General features: G+C 43.4%; 1 non-coding gene across 1 annotated transcript; it reads left to right on the plus strand.

Annotated features, from left to right (window-relative positions):
* The first annotated feature begins 2,161 nt into the window (after positions 1-2,161).
* Positions 2,162-2,301, plus strand: LOC147731575 (small nucleolar RNA SNORA8). The gene has a single exon (XR_015308927.1). It is a non-coding gene; the product is annotated as a small nucleolar RNA SNORA8 (small nucleolar RNA).
* Positions 2,302-14,422: the final 12,121 nt, after the last annotated feature.

Here is a 14,422-nt window from a genome sequence, read left to right on the forward strand (position 1 = left end):
ACGGTGTTTAGGATTGCGTAGGGTGTACTTACCTTGGAGAAGTGTGGCTCAATGGTTAGAGCGGCAGACCCTGATGCAGAGGTCTAGCCCGGGACCAGGGTTCAATTCCCCGCCTCGGCAGGTCTTGGGCTCAAAATTCCACGGACCTGATAATTCTCGCCTCGGTGCCTATTCTAATCATAGAGTCCCACTCTGCAACTCTGGGCAATAGCTTACTTAATCTCCACAACGGCCCCCACAACGCTAAGGATGCCTGGCCTTCACTCTGGGGGTGCCCAGGAGTGGACGCCTCCCAGGGAAAGCCAGGACGGGTTCCACAGCAGTATTCGTATCAGCGCCTTGAGACCCTAGCGGGTGAGTAGTGCGCTATACAAGTATCAATTTACATATCAATTTACATTTACCAGTGGTTACTGGTTGTGTGCTACATTTGCTATTTGGTGCTATCATTATTCTATGTTCTAAGTGCTATTCCTACAAAGTGCTAAGTGCTATTTCTACCAAGTGCTAGTTCTAAAAGTGGTTATTCCTGACAGTGGCCCACGTGGCCCTGTCCCGTGTACATAATCCCCTGTAAATTCTGCCCGTTCCTGATGCACATTGTAAATTGTGTGTTTATTATCTCATGTGTTTGGTATAATACAAAGGCTATTTTTATATATAACCTTGTGTGGAGTTTCCTTTGTGGTGGGCCTTTGGTGTTGTTGCTGGGTGAGCGCGCAAACGCTTCACACATCGCCTCCGAGATAAGCCTGACTGATCGTGCCAAGCTACCAAGGGGGTGAGCAGGGGTTATCTTTTGCGTGTGACTTCCTTGCCCTGACTAGAGTGGTGGATTCTGCCAAGCTTTGGCGGAAGCCTTAGCCAACCAGAAATCCCATTTCTAACAAGCTCAATATTATTATACCTCAAACGTTTTCTTTATATATATTCCCTGAACCCTAATGATGTCTTTATTGGGTTATCTATTTTTGGGTACAGCAAGATGTCAAAAATAGATTTATATTTCAATACTGGTAGCTCTCTCACTAATATTTAAGACATTGAAAACTCATTTGATCATGTTATTTCAAGATTTTCTCAGTAGAATGTCTAAAGTACAAAATCAAGAAGAATTGTATGCCAAACTGGGTGGGGCTAGCCAAAGGTATTTCAAAATATGGGGAATTTCTTTGTTTAAATCAACATCCGCATTGCCCTTTTTAACTCAGGCAATTTATGGGTATATCCCTCTACTGTAGAATGGTGTATGCAGGCCTCGAAAAATCTCCACGCCCACTCACTGTGGCGAGTCAGATTTTATCAGGGTGAGCTTGTTTAAGGACCTCCTGGTCCACACTTGAGCTGGAAAGAAACAGGTGTTCTGTTTTTTCAGAAAGTGAATGAGCAATAAAGATGCTTTTAAATCATGGGTATTCGTAAACGTTTGCCCAGGGACCACAAAGTATGGGCTGTGGTGTGATCGTGGGCTGCACTGAGGCGGTAGGGGGTCCAGGGTGAGTCAGGGATTATGAAAGGAGGTCTAAAAAAATGGTAAATATACAGGTAGGCATTTATTTTCAGGTTCACTAAAGTTAAGTGGTGCAGGACACCACAATAGTTAATTAATTAAACCTGCAAATAAATGCTTGCCCGTTTGTTTAACATTTTTTCAGATTATTAGTGCTCAGCAAGTAAACAGCAGCTCGTGCTACTGTTCGCCAGGGTGGGTACCTTTAAAGGTCAAGAGGGCCGCAAGCGGCCCAGGCATTAATCTGAGTATCACTGTTTTAAATCTTGTTTTTATCATGACACAGTTGCTGTCTGTTCAAGGGCAAAGGTCAAATACCATTTTGTCTTTTTAGGTCTCGCCTAGCGAATGCAGCGCATGCGCTGCTTTCGCCTTGGCGAGACTATTGTTGTGTGTTTGGTGCACGAAGGGAGACAAGCCATGTACGCGCATGGACAGGCGATGTGCATGCGCATGGTGTCTCCTCTCTGCCTCACCTGCGCTTGTTTTCCTTTGCGCAGGTTTCTTGCAGTACTGCTGAAGATGTAACCATGCTCTGAACAATCTCCGCCGTGGGCTAGCACCCCCTGGAGGTGAGCTGCGGTTGCTTAAGTCACTGTAGACTGAAATGCTGCACCGAATGGTATCTTTAGTCACTGTAGACTGAAATGCTGCACCAAATAGTATCTGCACACACCAGCTTCTTCCTTTTGCGGTGTTCATTGATCGGTGCTACAGTACCCCAGCATCTGACATTGTTGGTTTGCAGGCCTCTCGTGTTTGTTGAACCTGGTATTTCTGCTGGTACAAGCAGTACTCATTGTGTTTTACGGTATCACTGATGTAGCATTTTACCGATTGCTTCAATAATGCGGCTGCAGGCCGGCACAATTTTATGCTTAACTCTCATACTCTCCGTTTGCAATATAACTCGGGAGTACATTAATGTACCTTATTAAACACTAATTGTTGCTTTTTATATTATACATGCAGAAGCACAGTGTTTATGATATATAATAAGCATGCTGGAATAATCATTGTTTACATTACGTATATTAAATCTGCTGATGAAGGTACTTCATACGTTGGCTAGTATTTCGGCAAGTACAACAGTGATATTTACTAGAGGGTGTAATGATTTATGCAGTACTGAATATTCTACGTAGGCGCCTAGCTGGGTAATAAACTTAATACCCAAGCCATGTACTTGTTATGATTGACTACAAGTACTATATACATATTTTGTGAGCGATTCCTGATTTGCTGCTTAAGAATTAAAACCATTATGTGCTGTGACTTTTAGATGCATTTATAATGGGCTTGATTTGAGGAGCGAAGTAAGCTTTTTTATGGATGCAGAGATTAGGAAGAAACGTGCACAGAACGGCCTTCATTTGTCAGTTCAAAGTTCTATTTGTTTTTGTATATAGTCCTTTTACCAACTTACTGTTGTGTGTTAACCCTTCACTGGGGCGGCTATTCCGCCGCAGTGCTAAGGGGGCGGGGGGGCCGCGCGGCGCGCCCATGCTGGTGACGGAACCGCTCCGTCACCAGCCGCGGTTGCGCTGTGCTCATGACGGAGCGGTTCCATCACGGCCCCGCCCGCTCAATAGAATGCTCAGCGCAGGCGCGGAATCCGCGCCGCGCAGGCGTGCCGAGCGGGCCATGACGGAACCGCTCCGTCATCAGCACAGCGCGACCGCGGCTGATGACGGAGTGGGTCCGTCACCAGCAGGGGAGGGGTTAAAGTGGTGTGTGCCTCATGTCGGAGGGAATAGATGTGTGTATCACAACTCTGCGCAGTGGGTGGCTTCTAGGCACATGTATTGCAGACTCAATTAAACAGTCCATTTTGTTTTATGGAGCAGTGTTCACTCTATTTATAAGCAGGCGGCATTTAGATAATAAGGGAATTGGGTGACAGAAAGAGAAAGGACTCTGTCCAAGATCACACGCTTTCAGTCAAGTGAGGAAGTAGGGGTTAGCGCAGAAGTCTCCTTGTTTTAAAGTTAATCTGCTAAAGTTAATTAGCTATGTGCGCCTCTTTTCTTCATTGGGGAGAGGAAGGTATAGTGCTGTAATGTGAGCTGGGTGTTCTCCAGGCACTGTTTTTAAGCAGCACCCTTCCTCCAGTGGACCACAAAAGGGTGCGTCTGAGTTCCCATCAGGTTACCCTTCAATGCTTTCCCCTTCCGCCCCCCTAGCGTCAAGTGACCTTTGCCCTGGAGATGATGTGCTTTAAGGTAGCTCTTACATTACATTTTGGCGCTCCCATCACCCCGCGATTTAGATACTACACCCCAAATCAGTGTTCAGCTGAGGCGTCAAGAGCTCACACCTTCAGTTCTTCAAACATTTTAACAACACACACACAGCTGTTCCACCTCCTGCTTTATCAGGGGGGTGTGGGGCTTTCCAAGGAGATGTGATTGCGCCCTCTGTGAAGCACAAGAACAAATACTGCTTTGTATAAAGCGCTTGTAATGTTTTCACGGTCTGCCTTGTATTTTAGTGACACTGTATCAGCTGTCCTCACTTGTGCAGAGCTGGCAACTGGCCCCGTGACGTCAGCGGTAGCTTGAGCCTTCCGCGGGGTTGTAGTCAAGAGTACAGTGCATTCTGGGACCTGTAGTCCCACGCGTCATTAAATACATACAAACTGCATATAAGAGTCAAGACACACAAGAATTGGCGGAGTGCGGCAAACATGAATTGTGGGTTAGTGAAACAAAGACCGAAGCACGTGGATTCTGTTTTCAGCAATAGTGACAGGGGCAATGACAGTGAACAGATTGGCAAAGTTGCGGAGAAACGAAAAACAAAGGTAAAGCCGGAGTCCAGGAAGGATCCGCGTGTAAGGAGTAGAGAAAAGTGCTCGGTCCACTGTGAGTAAATCTGCAGGAAACTCCTTCATCAATGCCGGGCACCTTCATTTTGTCAACAACTGCTGGTTCTAACAAGTCACATACCAGGGCAGCTTTTTTACATCTCAGAATCAGGGCCACTGGAATTATGCAGCAAGGGAAGCTCAAAGTATGCGTCAGGGTTGACTGAATTATGCGGCACGAAAAGGCAAATTGTGTGGCATAACACAGCAAATTTTGTGATAGAATGATTTCCTTATTTCGTCATGTTTACACTTGCTAACCCTGTCTGGGCACAGTAATAGTTAAACACCCAAATATAGCAATAAGCAATAGAATAGTTCCCAACCAACCTTTGCTAAGGGCCTTCCACTGTGTGGCAACACATGTTGCTGCGTTTTTAGTAACTTTTGAACCATTAGAGATAGAAACATACTTTTTGTTTGTTAAAATCTGCAAATTATGCAGCAGGTGATGGAGTATGTGGCGAATGCGGCAAATCCATAATTATGTGAAATCCGCAGCACCCAGACAATCACTTAATTCCAATGGCACTGCTCATAATGACAGGCAGATATGGGTTGATATTAACAAAGTCCATCCCAGCAGATATCCACACCGTTTCTCTCTCCAACCATGTCTGCTGTTTTCCATAGACTAACTCTCAGAATGAAATATCAGTGCGGTAACCAGCTTAGTGGACTCTGATTATAGGAAATACCATAAAGAGACCTGCAGATTCTTTCCTGCTCGAACTATGGGAACTCCCTATATATGGGCTCGCCCAAATATTTTATCACGACACTCCAGCTGGTCCAAAACATGGCAAGAAGAACTATCCTCAAGCAACCCAAAAAATTCAATGCCTCATTGCACTGGCTTCCAGTGGAGGTAAGGATAAAATTCAAGGCACTCCACTTGTTACTAATTGTTGCTTCTTTATCCTAGAAAATTGTGTTCAATTTTCTTTCTCTTGTTACAGTTAAATGATTTTTAAAGTGAGCTGTTGCAGTCACTGTAAAGCAAAAGGCTGTAGGATGTCAGTTTTTTCTAACACACAACATTCAAATAGATTTTAAATGAATAGTACAAATATATGGAAATGTATCATAAATTACAAAAGCACCATTTGTTTTGTAATTCAGAAGTGTAATGCAAACAAAGATTTAAATAGGAGCAAAACAAACCAGAACAATTTACTTGGTGATGTGCAAATGAAAAATATTTGCAGAAACTCGACTTCCACATAGTATTGCTTGCACACTAGATAGTTTTATCTGTAAAACTGCATGTCAGTGGGACTTTCTGTGGCAATAGAAAATGTGCTGATTGCAACTAACAGTGTTCTGCCACTTCATGCCTTCTTTATATAATTTTCAAAGTTATTGTTAGACCTAGGGGTTGCTAGTTGGCTGAGGTAGGTACCTTAGGCCAAATAGGGACCCTTGCTTCTACGTCAGGGAAAGGAAGCACACCTTTTTAGATAGCCCCTGCTCACCTCCTTGGTAGCTTGGCACTAGCAGCCAGGCTAATCTTCAAGGCAAGTGTGTAAAGTATTTTGCAACCACCGCTCTCAGTAACCTAATGATGACACCACAAATGGACTCCACACGAGTTTCATAAAAACAAGTACATATTTATATAAAAAGATAAACAATGAGACCACACGATATAAATCCAACATATGCGTATTTATAATATTCCTCCTGCCGGTTATTAGGCCAGCCAGCCCTTGTAGGTTCTGGCAATATTAATGAGCAATTCTAGATGATCCACTGCAGTCCTAATGCAATGCTATGCAGTTCATAATGCAAGAATTGGGCACTTTGCAATGTAAAAATAATCAGTTCATTATGCAGCAATCAGGCAGTTCGTAATGCCAAAATAATGCAAGGAGTAATGCAATAATCAGGTAGTTCGTTATGCAAAAATAATGCAATGCGTAATACAGTAAACAGGTAGTTCGTAATGCAGATATAATGTAATGCGTAGTACGCTCCTGCACCGATCACAGTGCTTTAGACGGTCTCTCCGTCACTCGTACTGACTCACGATCAGCTTCCGCCAACAGATCCCCATGACATGGGTATGGTGTAAACAAAAGTGTAGCTCTGTACTCTGGCCACGGTACTGCCGCTCCTTGGCAAGTACAGGCCGCGATACGAGCTGAAGCAGAGGCTCGTGCTGCCAGAATGGGAAAGACCAAGAGCGTACCTCTCCGAGCCCACACCCTGTCCCAGGCGGTGACACATGTTACCTCAGGGGTGCGTTTCGCCCACTGGGCTTTTTCAAGGCTCTGAATTGAATGTATATCGTTCTATGTGCCTATCAGACGAACGTTCATCTGATAGTCACAACTACGAACACGTACAGCTAAGATACAGAACGGACGTATCAAGGTCCGAAAATGCACACAAGTTTTTAAAAATGGTAGCGATCCTCAGGATCAGGGGGTAGCTTCCGTAACAATTGCACATTTGGAAAACATTTCTCGCTGCTCTACCACGGGCCAAACGTTACCTGCTACTGTCTCTGCAACAATCAAACACTGAAGCCTACCTTCATTAAGCCGGGCCAGCGTTGATTGGCAACTGAAATAGAATGATATACATTCAATTCAGAGCCTTAAAAAAGCCCAGTGGGTGAAACGCGTGGGCGAATTTTGCGAATCAGCAGTCCGCGAAATCTCAATAAAATCCGCGAATTCGCTGGTTTCCCTGTGAAATCGTGGATTTTTTTGCGATTTACACCATACTTAACTAGAGTACTTTCTACTGGCTAATCAGTAAGTGCTACCTCGTTGGGTAAATGTATAGGGCTTTTCCTGCACTACAGCTGCGTAGGGCCAGAAGAGTTGCCTCCAATGACCATGTGTGTGTAACTTTGCCATCGCACTGAAGTGCGCCGGGGTCCCTCGAGTGAGCTGTCCATCATAGTGTGTAAAGGGCGGGAAGACTGTGCACACCGCTAGTGTGTGGGGGGGCAAACGGGAGGGGGGCTTCTTTGTGAGTTCACATGCCTCTTGTGTGTATAAAAGGTCAGGCACAGATCAGAGCAGCAGATGAAGAGAAAGAAGCTACTGGTTACAGGAACTGCACGGGGATTGCACTTGTGAAAGTCAAGGATGCTAAGGCCTCCATCAAGCATCATAGCTAATTTTCGACTGTAGATATGGGGTGAAAGCACACCTGCCCAGCCTAGACAAAACGCACATTTGTTTTGGGCTGATTAACTTTGCCATCGCGCCGAAGGGCGCCGGGGTCCCTCGAGTGAGCTGTCCATCATAGTGGGTAAAAGGTGGGAAGACGGTGCACACCGCTAGTGTGTGTGGGGGGCAAACAGGAGGGGCTTCTTTGCGAGTTCACATGCCTCTTGTGTGTATGAAAGGTCAGGCACAGATCAGAGCAGCAGATGAGGAGAAAGAAGCTACTGGTTACAGGAACTGCACAGGGATTGCACTCGTGAGAGTCATGGATGCAAAGGCCTCCATCAAGCATCATAGCTAATTTTCGACTGTAGATATGGGGAGAAAGCACACCAACCCAGCCTCGACAAAACACACCTTTGTTTTGGGCTGATTAAGGAGTTACTGAATTTGACCTTCAACTCGGGCACCTGCTTTATCTATATCTGTAAGTGCTTCCTGTTCACGTTTAATTTTTGTGACAGGAGCCTCGTTGTCTACTTGTAACTATTCTCTGACCTGCTTCGAGGGTCAGAGCAGGATCAGAGAATAGTTGCAAGTAGGCAACAAGGCGCCGCTCTGGAAGCACTTACAGGGTTACAGCAGGTGCCCAAGGTAAAGTTAATTTCTTTCTGGGTCAAGAGATTTCCCAGATCCTATCACTTTCAGATCCAGACAGTCAAGTCAAGTCAAAACCACTTTAATCGATTAATTAAAATCATAAAAGGACCAGACAATCAATCCACAGAGACACAGAGAAATGTTAGAGTACAAAAACCTTGCCACTTCTAAAAGAGTGGTTTCTAAACACACCATGCGAAAACCACCTTCACAAAAAGATGTGTTATAGAATTGTCAGTTCAAGCATACTAAACTTCACCTCTCCATCTTAAGCCTCTGGGCAGATAGGCTGGAAACATATTACACAGCCTCCTAATTCTATCCTATGGGCAAGATGGCCTTTCAACAGTGAAAAACGAAATGGAGATTATTTCACTGTCAGGACATGGTACACACCTCAGTACATGTCCTACCCTTCACATGCACTGCATCCTGCCCAGGGGTGTACCCTGGACCTACCATAGGAGAGTCTGATGGGCATAGAAAGGGAAGGGTAAAGCCTGGCAAGTGGGTGCACTTGCCAGGACAACATGGCAGCTTAGCAAACTGTGCCTAGGCACTGCAGTGGCAGGCCTGAGTTCTCTCTTTTATGGCTACTTCTGTGGGTGGCACAATTTGTGCTTCAGGCCCACTAGTAGCATTTGCATTACCAGCCCTGGCACACATAGTGCACTTTACTAGGGACTTTACTAGTAAGGCAAACATACCAATCATGGACAACCAATTTAACATTACACTTTACACAGGGAGCACTTGCACTTTGACACTGATCAGCAGTGGCAAAGTGCCCAAAGCATCTAAGCCAGTAAAACGAAATCCATCACAGCATCAAAAATAGAGGAGGTAGAGGCAAAAAGTCAGGGGTAATCACGCCAAGAAATGTCAGGACTAACAGTTATGAGTTTTAGACATGATTTGAGAAAAATTGCTGCTCCTTCCCTGATGACAATGCAGTTAATAAACTAAGAAGCACGTCAGGGGTCATGTGTATCCTATAGGCGGCTAGATGTGTCTTATATGGAGCAAACGTATACAGCAAACATGCTGAATTCTCATATTTGAAGGTGCTCTCATACACGATAATGAAGAAAATGATGGCTCAGTGAACTAAAAGAGTTGCCCAGGATCACTTAATTTGAAACCAGTTTATGGGTCAAGAGCATTCAGTTAGGTCGAGTAGACTAATTGAGTCACTAAATCTGCATGTCTGGTAACATTTTTATAATGTTTCTGGGCCTCGTTTATGGTAATAAGATGCATGGTTATGAATATTTGTAAAACTTATTTATTTGAATAAGCTGGGATGTTTGATATGCTTATCTGTTTCTTCCATTACAAACATGACTGAGACTACAATAGAAATGTTGATAATAGTTTGAATTCAGACTGAAAATAATAGAGCAAAGGAATGTATACACTATTTAATATTTATTGTCAATTTCATGTAATTTTTTTATTTTTGTTACATATATTTGGCTTTTGTATTTGCCTCCAAAGAACAATACATTTTAAAAAAAAGATTGTTAAGAACTTGTGTTAAAGTCATTTGGAAGAGTCTGGGGTTGTGAAAACCCTATTTTAACGTTCTTGTTTTTTTCTCCATGTCCATTTATACTTTTATATATGGTATTTAGTACAGTGTAGAGTAAATGGATTTTTCTTTTGTAGGCCACACCACCTCGCTGAGTAAGTCTTGGAGTGCTGTGCCATATTACATTGAGAGCAAAGTGCTAAAGGGCTACTAAGTACTCAGTTTTATGCCTAATAGTAAGATGGCTCCAGGGCCCCTTGGGTAAAACGCTGAAATTGGCATGATTGAAGTTCTTTAATCCCTGATGTCCGCAGGAAGTCTAGAACCAGTTCCCAGAGTGACTCAAATTGTGGCTGTCCCTTCTGAAATATTCAATGAGAGCACCAGTGCCCTTTTATTTTGTGAAAAGTGCATCAAGAAACTCTTTAAGTCTGGGGCAGTTTCTCCATTAAGGCTCTGGGGCTATTCCCCACTGAAATTCCTACACATTCCTGCACAAGCATTGAATGGATTTATTTATTTAGCGATTCAGTCGTATCTCTAAACAAATCGATGTATTTAAGTCTGGGCTGTCTGTCCCAGGCTGCCTGCCTCATTTGCCCTGAAGAAAGAGATGGAAGTCAGGCAGTCAATCAACTTTCTGCACTGTTAGGAACGACACAGGCCTTACAGTTTTAAAGATCTTCATTGCCATTGTCGCCTATGGTAGTATCCACTATAAGCCAGTGACACTTTCAGCGTCACGGTTTCAGGAGTTGGAGTCTCTGTCCCTCCGTGAGGGCAGCCAGCTGTCATTCGCAGGCATAAATCCCACCCTTTCTCATTCGTCACACATAGGAGTGGATGCACGCATGTATGATTTTGTGCCTTTTCCTTAGTAGTGGTAAGTGTTATAATGTTAATATTGTGGAGTGTATATTTTTCAAATCTTGTGGTATGTATATTGTGGTGGTCATGCTAACCTCCCCTGCTGTGACACTCCAGGCGGTGACTGCACGTCGCTTGCCCCTTCAGAAGTAGAACTTCTGTATTTGTTCACCTGTGAAATTAATCCAAAATTGATCCAAAAGAGAGCAGGGTTTTTGTTCCCTTACAAAGTTGATCAAAATATCTGAGTCAAGCGCAAAGGGAGAAATATGTGCTTATAGTAATGACAGTTATCTGCTGTATGGCGACATAAATGGCCCTATCTTCATGCGCTTAACATTAATGTCAAAAACAGGGATTGATTTACGACCAAAGAATGTTTAAAACATTATGGCAATGCATGTTAAAGAAGATTTGTTTCTCTCTTATTTCACATGTTATACTCAATCTTCTATTCCCCAAGACTGTTAGCTATTTTATCAGGTTGTGCTTCTGTATTTTTTCCATGCATCTTATTACTCTTGTATAGTGTATACTTTGAGCTGTGGCAGGTGTTTATGAGGGATTTTGATTGAGAGCTCTGACACTGAGGCTGAAGCCAAAGCAAAGTGCCTGTCAGGAGTAGGCCTCTCTGCAGAGCACACAGAACAATCGTCATGTATTCCAGTTGCAATTGAAATTCTGTGGAAATGTGTTTGATGGGGGTATACAGATGTTAATATATTTACAAGGCAAAAGCAAAAGGAAAGTAATTGCTTAAATGTGAGTGAGAGCAGTGTATGTTTGGAAGGGGTGAAGTGAGGGAGGTACTAAGAAGTGCATTCAAGAAAGAGTGAAAAAAGGGTGCTGATGAGGAAAGAGAGGCGGTTGAAGATATGCATATAGATGAGATATGGAGAGAAAAAGCTCACATAACTGGAGGTCAAAAATCCCTCACGGGCCTCACAGACTCACAATTTTAGAACTGAAACATTTTCAATGTTAATTATTTATAGCAAATTCTTGTTACTTATTTATCTTAAATAGCTAACAACCATTGACAGAGCCAATCGTACTGAAAGGTTTTAGTTGTATGTCAGTTGTTGTCTTATATATATCTGGATGCAATTACATCTCAGAGAGAAACCAAAAAGTCAGTCAAGTGGCACACTATGGGGGGAATCACAGAAATGTACTGTACATGTTCTCTTTTAGAGAGCTTCCACTTTTTTCATCCCACTTAAAGACCCGTCTGCCTTTATTTCTATATGGCTGATTGCATTCAGCAGCTGTGGGTGCTTCCCAAAGCCTGGTTAGAGCATTTTCTTCCAAAAACGATGCTGCATGCAGTGCAAGACACTGGGCAAGCACACGCTTTAAAGGGCTGAAGTTGTTGTGCTGTAAAATCTGCACATTACAGTAACTGTTGAATGTATTACTACAGTAAGATATTGGGCTGTTTTTAATGTGTTTAATATTTCAAGACTATATGTTCCCACTGCTTTATAAGCATTGCTTTATCACTAAATTAACTTGCCTTAAAATGCACCATTTACCAATCAAATTCAATTCAATTCAAAAAGACCTTTATTCGAATTTCATAAAATTCGTAAATGTAATGTGTCTTGTAAAGCGCACCGCTGCCCTGAGGCGTCGTGGCGCTGTAGACCGCTGGGGAACCCGTCCTGGCTATCCCTGTGAGATGGTCCCTACTGGGTATTTCCAAGGTGAAACCAGGCATCCCCGGCGAATGTGGGGGGCCGTTGTAGAGATGAGACAAGCTAATGCCCAGAGTTGCCGAGTGTGATCCCTGGTTAGAGTAGGCACCGAGGCGAGAGTTATCAAGTCCGCTGACCCTGGTCCAAGACCCTGCCGCGTCGGGAATTGAACCCTGGTCCCGGGCCGTTCTCTGCTTCTGGGTCTGCCGCATCTAACCAGTGAGCCACACCACTCCACCACTCCAAAGTACAGCAATAAAAACATTTACGTATCATAACAGATTAAATCACAATAGTCATGATCATTAAAGTCTTTTACAGCTCTCATAAATCAGATTCAGGGATTTTCCGTCATCTTGCGTACACGCGTTATTAATCTCAAAAAAGTGCTAGTGCGAAAAGTTAATTCATCTGTGTCCAGGGAAAGCAGCATAGAATAAGACTGCCCCAAGGAGAGGGGTCTTTGTTTTCTAAAATACGGGGTTAAAAACCAATTAATATACTTTAGATAAAATTTACAGAAGAATAGGAAGTGCAAATCCTTCTGTGTGCTTGTGCCATCGCATGGACATGGTTTATATTGTGTAGTGTGGTGATAACCCAGGGGAAAACCCAATAACAATTTTACAGAGCCCGCTCTAAGGCAGAATAGCAGTGATCTTTCCCAGTTAGTCATGGTGAGAGTGAGGTAGAATCGTAGTGGTTGCCTGCACAATTCATTCCCCATATATGTTACAACAGTAGATTTAAGTGTTACACTTCCCATTCTTTCTGAATTATAAAGTGCATAAAGTGCTTGTTTGACCTCAATCTTATCTTTTGGCTCGATCATGGATGGATTGGAGAAAAGATCCCCCCTACCCACAGCGCGCAGAGTCTTTGAAACTCCTGCGAGCCAGGGAATTTCCGAGCCATGCTCACATTTAAGACAGTCTTTTATAATGTCTTGTATAATGTCTTGTGTTAAAGTGGCTGAGTTATTCCTCCAAATCCTAATCCAGAATAGAGCCGGTCTTGTTCTAATAAAATCACATACATAGGGGAGATTTAGTTCCTTGTGGCAGATGAACTCGGATGGTGAGATTGGGGCACCCAGTATTTTTCTACAAAAGCGGCTTTCTTCTCGCTGAATACTGGGGTTTTTCCCCAAACCCCAAACCTCTGCCCCATATGTTGCTACTGGTATGCACTGTAATCTAAAAAAATGTAAAATAGCTCTAGTGGCGCCTATTTTCTTTGGGCGGGACAAGCTCAAAATAGAGTTGGTGGCCTTCGAGAACTTGCCCATTGCGTGGGCCGAATGCCCACTCCATGAGCCGTTCACAGCGAAGACCAACCCTAAATATGGAAATGTAGTCACAGATTCTAATTTATCTGTCCCTACATGTATAGTATTGAGCTTTTGTCTGCCGGGCACACATGGCATAATAAAAGATTTTTTTAAATTAACACGCAGATCTAAACCCTACATATGTTGAACAAAAGTTTTAACAAGTAAGCGGAGGGCATTAGGCGTGCGGCCCATAAGAACCGCATTGTCTGCGTATAATAGGACTGGTAGTGCTTCCCCCTGAATTATAGGCACATCTCTAGTCACTTGTTTTAGGGCTTTGGCTAACCCATTGATGTAAATAATAAACAGCAGGGGTGCTAAAACGCACCCCTGTCTTACCCCCCTACCAATTTTAATAGCTCTGGATACTTCACCACCCATCCCAATCCTAACTTAAGAATTTAAATCGGTGTGAAGATAAGCCAGAAAATTAACAAGAGCCTCATCCAATCCATAATCCAGGAGAATGGACCAGAGTTTGGATCTGTTAACTAAGTCAAAAGCGGATGAGAGATCCATGAATGCAAGGTAGATAGGGGACGATCGAGCAATGTTATACTTGTCAATTATCAACTTCAGATTCAAACATTGCTCGACCGTGCCCACCTTGCTCCTGAATCCCATCTAATACGGGTCCAATAGTTCTGTGTCTTCTGTCCACTCTACCACCCTATTATAAATGGCTCGCCCCAAAATTTTTAGGGTGTTGTCCAAAAGTGAAATCAGACGATAATTAACTGGATCTGACCTGTCGCCCTTTTTAAAAATTGGGACAATGATACTGGTGGACCAAGTATTGGGCATAGGCGCTGTTGGCAAACTGTTAAAGACATTAA

Source organism: Lissotriton vulgaris, chromosome 2_1, assembly GCF_964263255.1.
Source record: "Lissotriton vulgaris chromosome 2_1, aLisVul1.2, whole genome shotgun sequence".
In the NCBI taxonomy this organism is placed as follows: Eukaryota; Metazoa; Chordata; class Amphibia; order Caudata; family Salamandridae; genus Lissotriton; species Lissotriton vulgaris.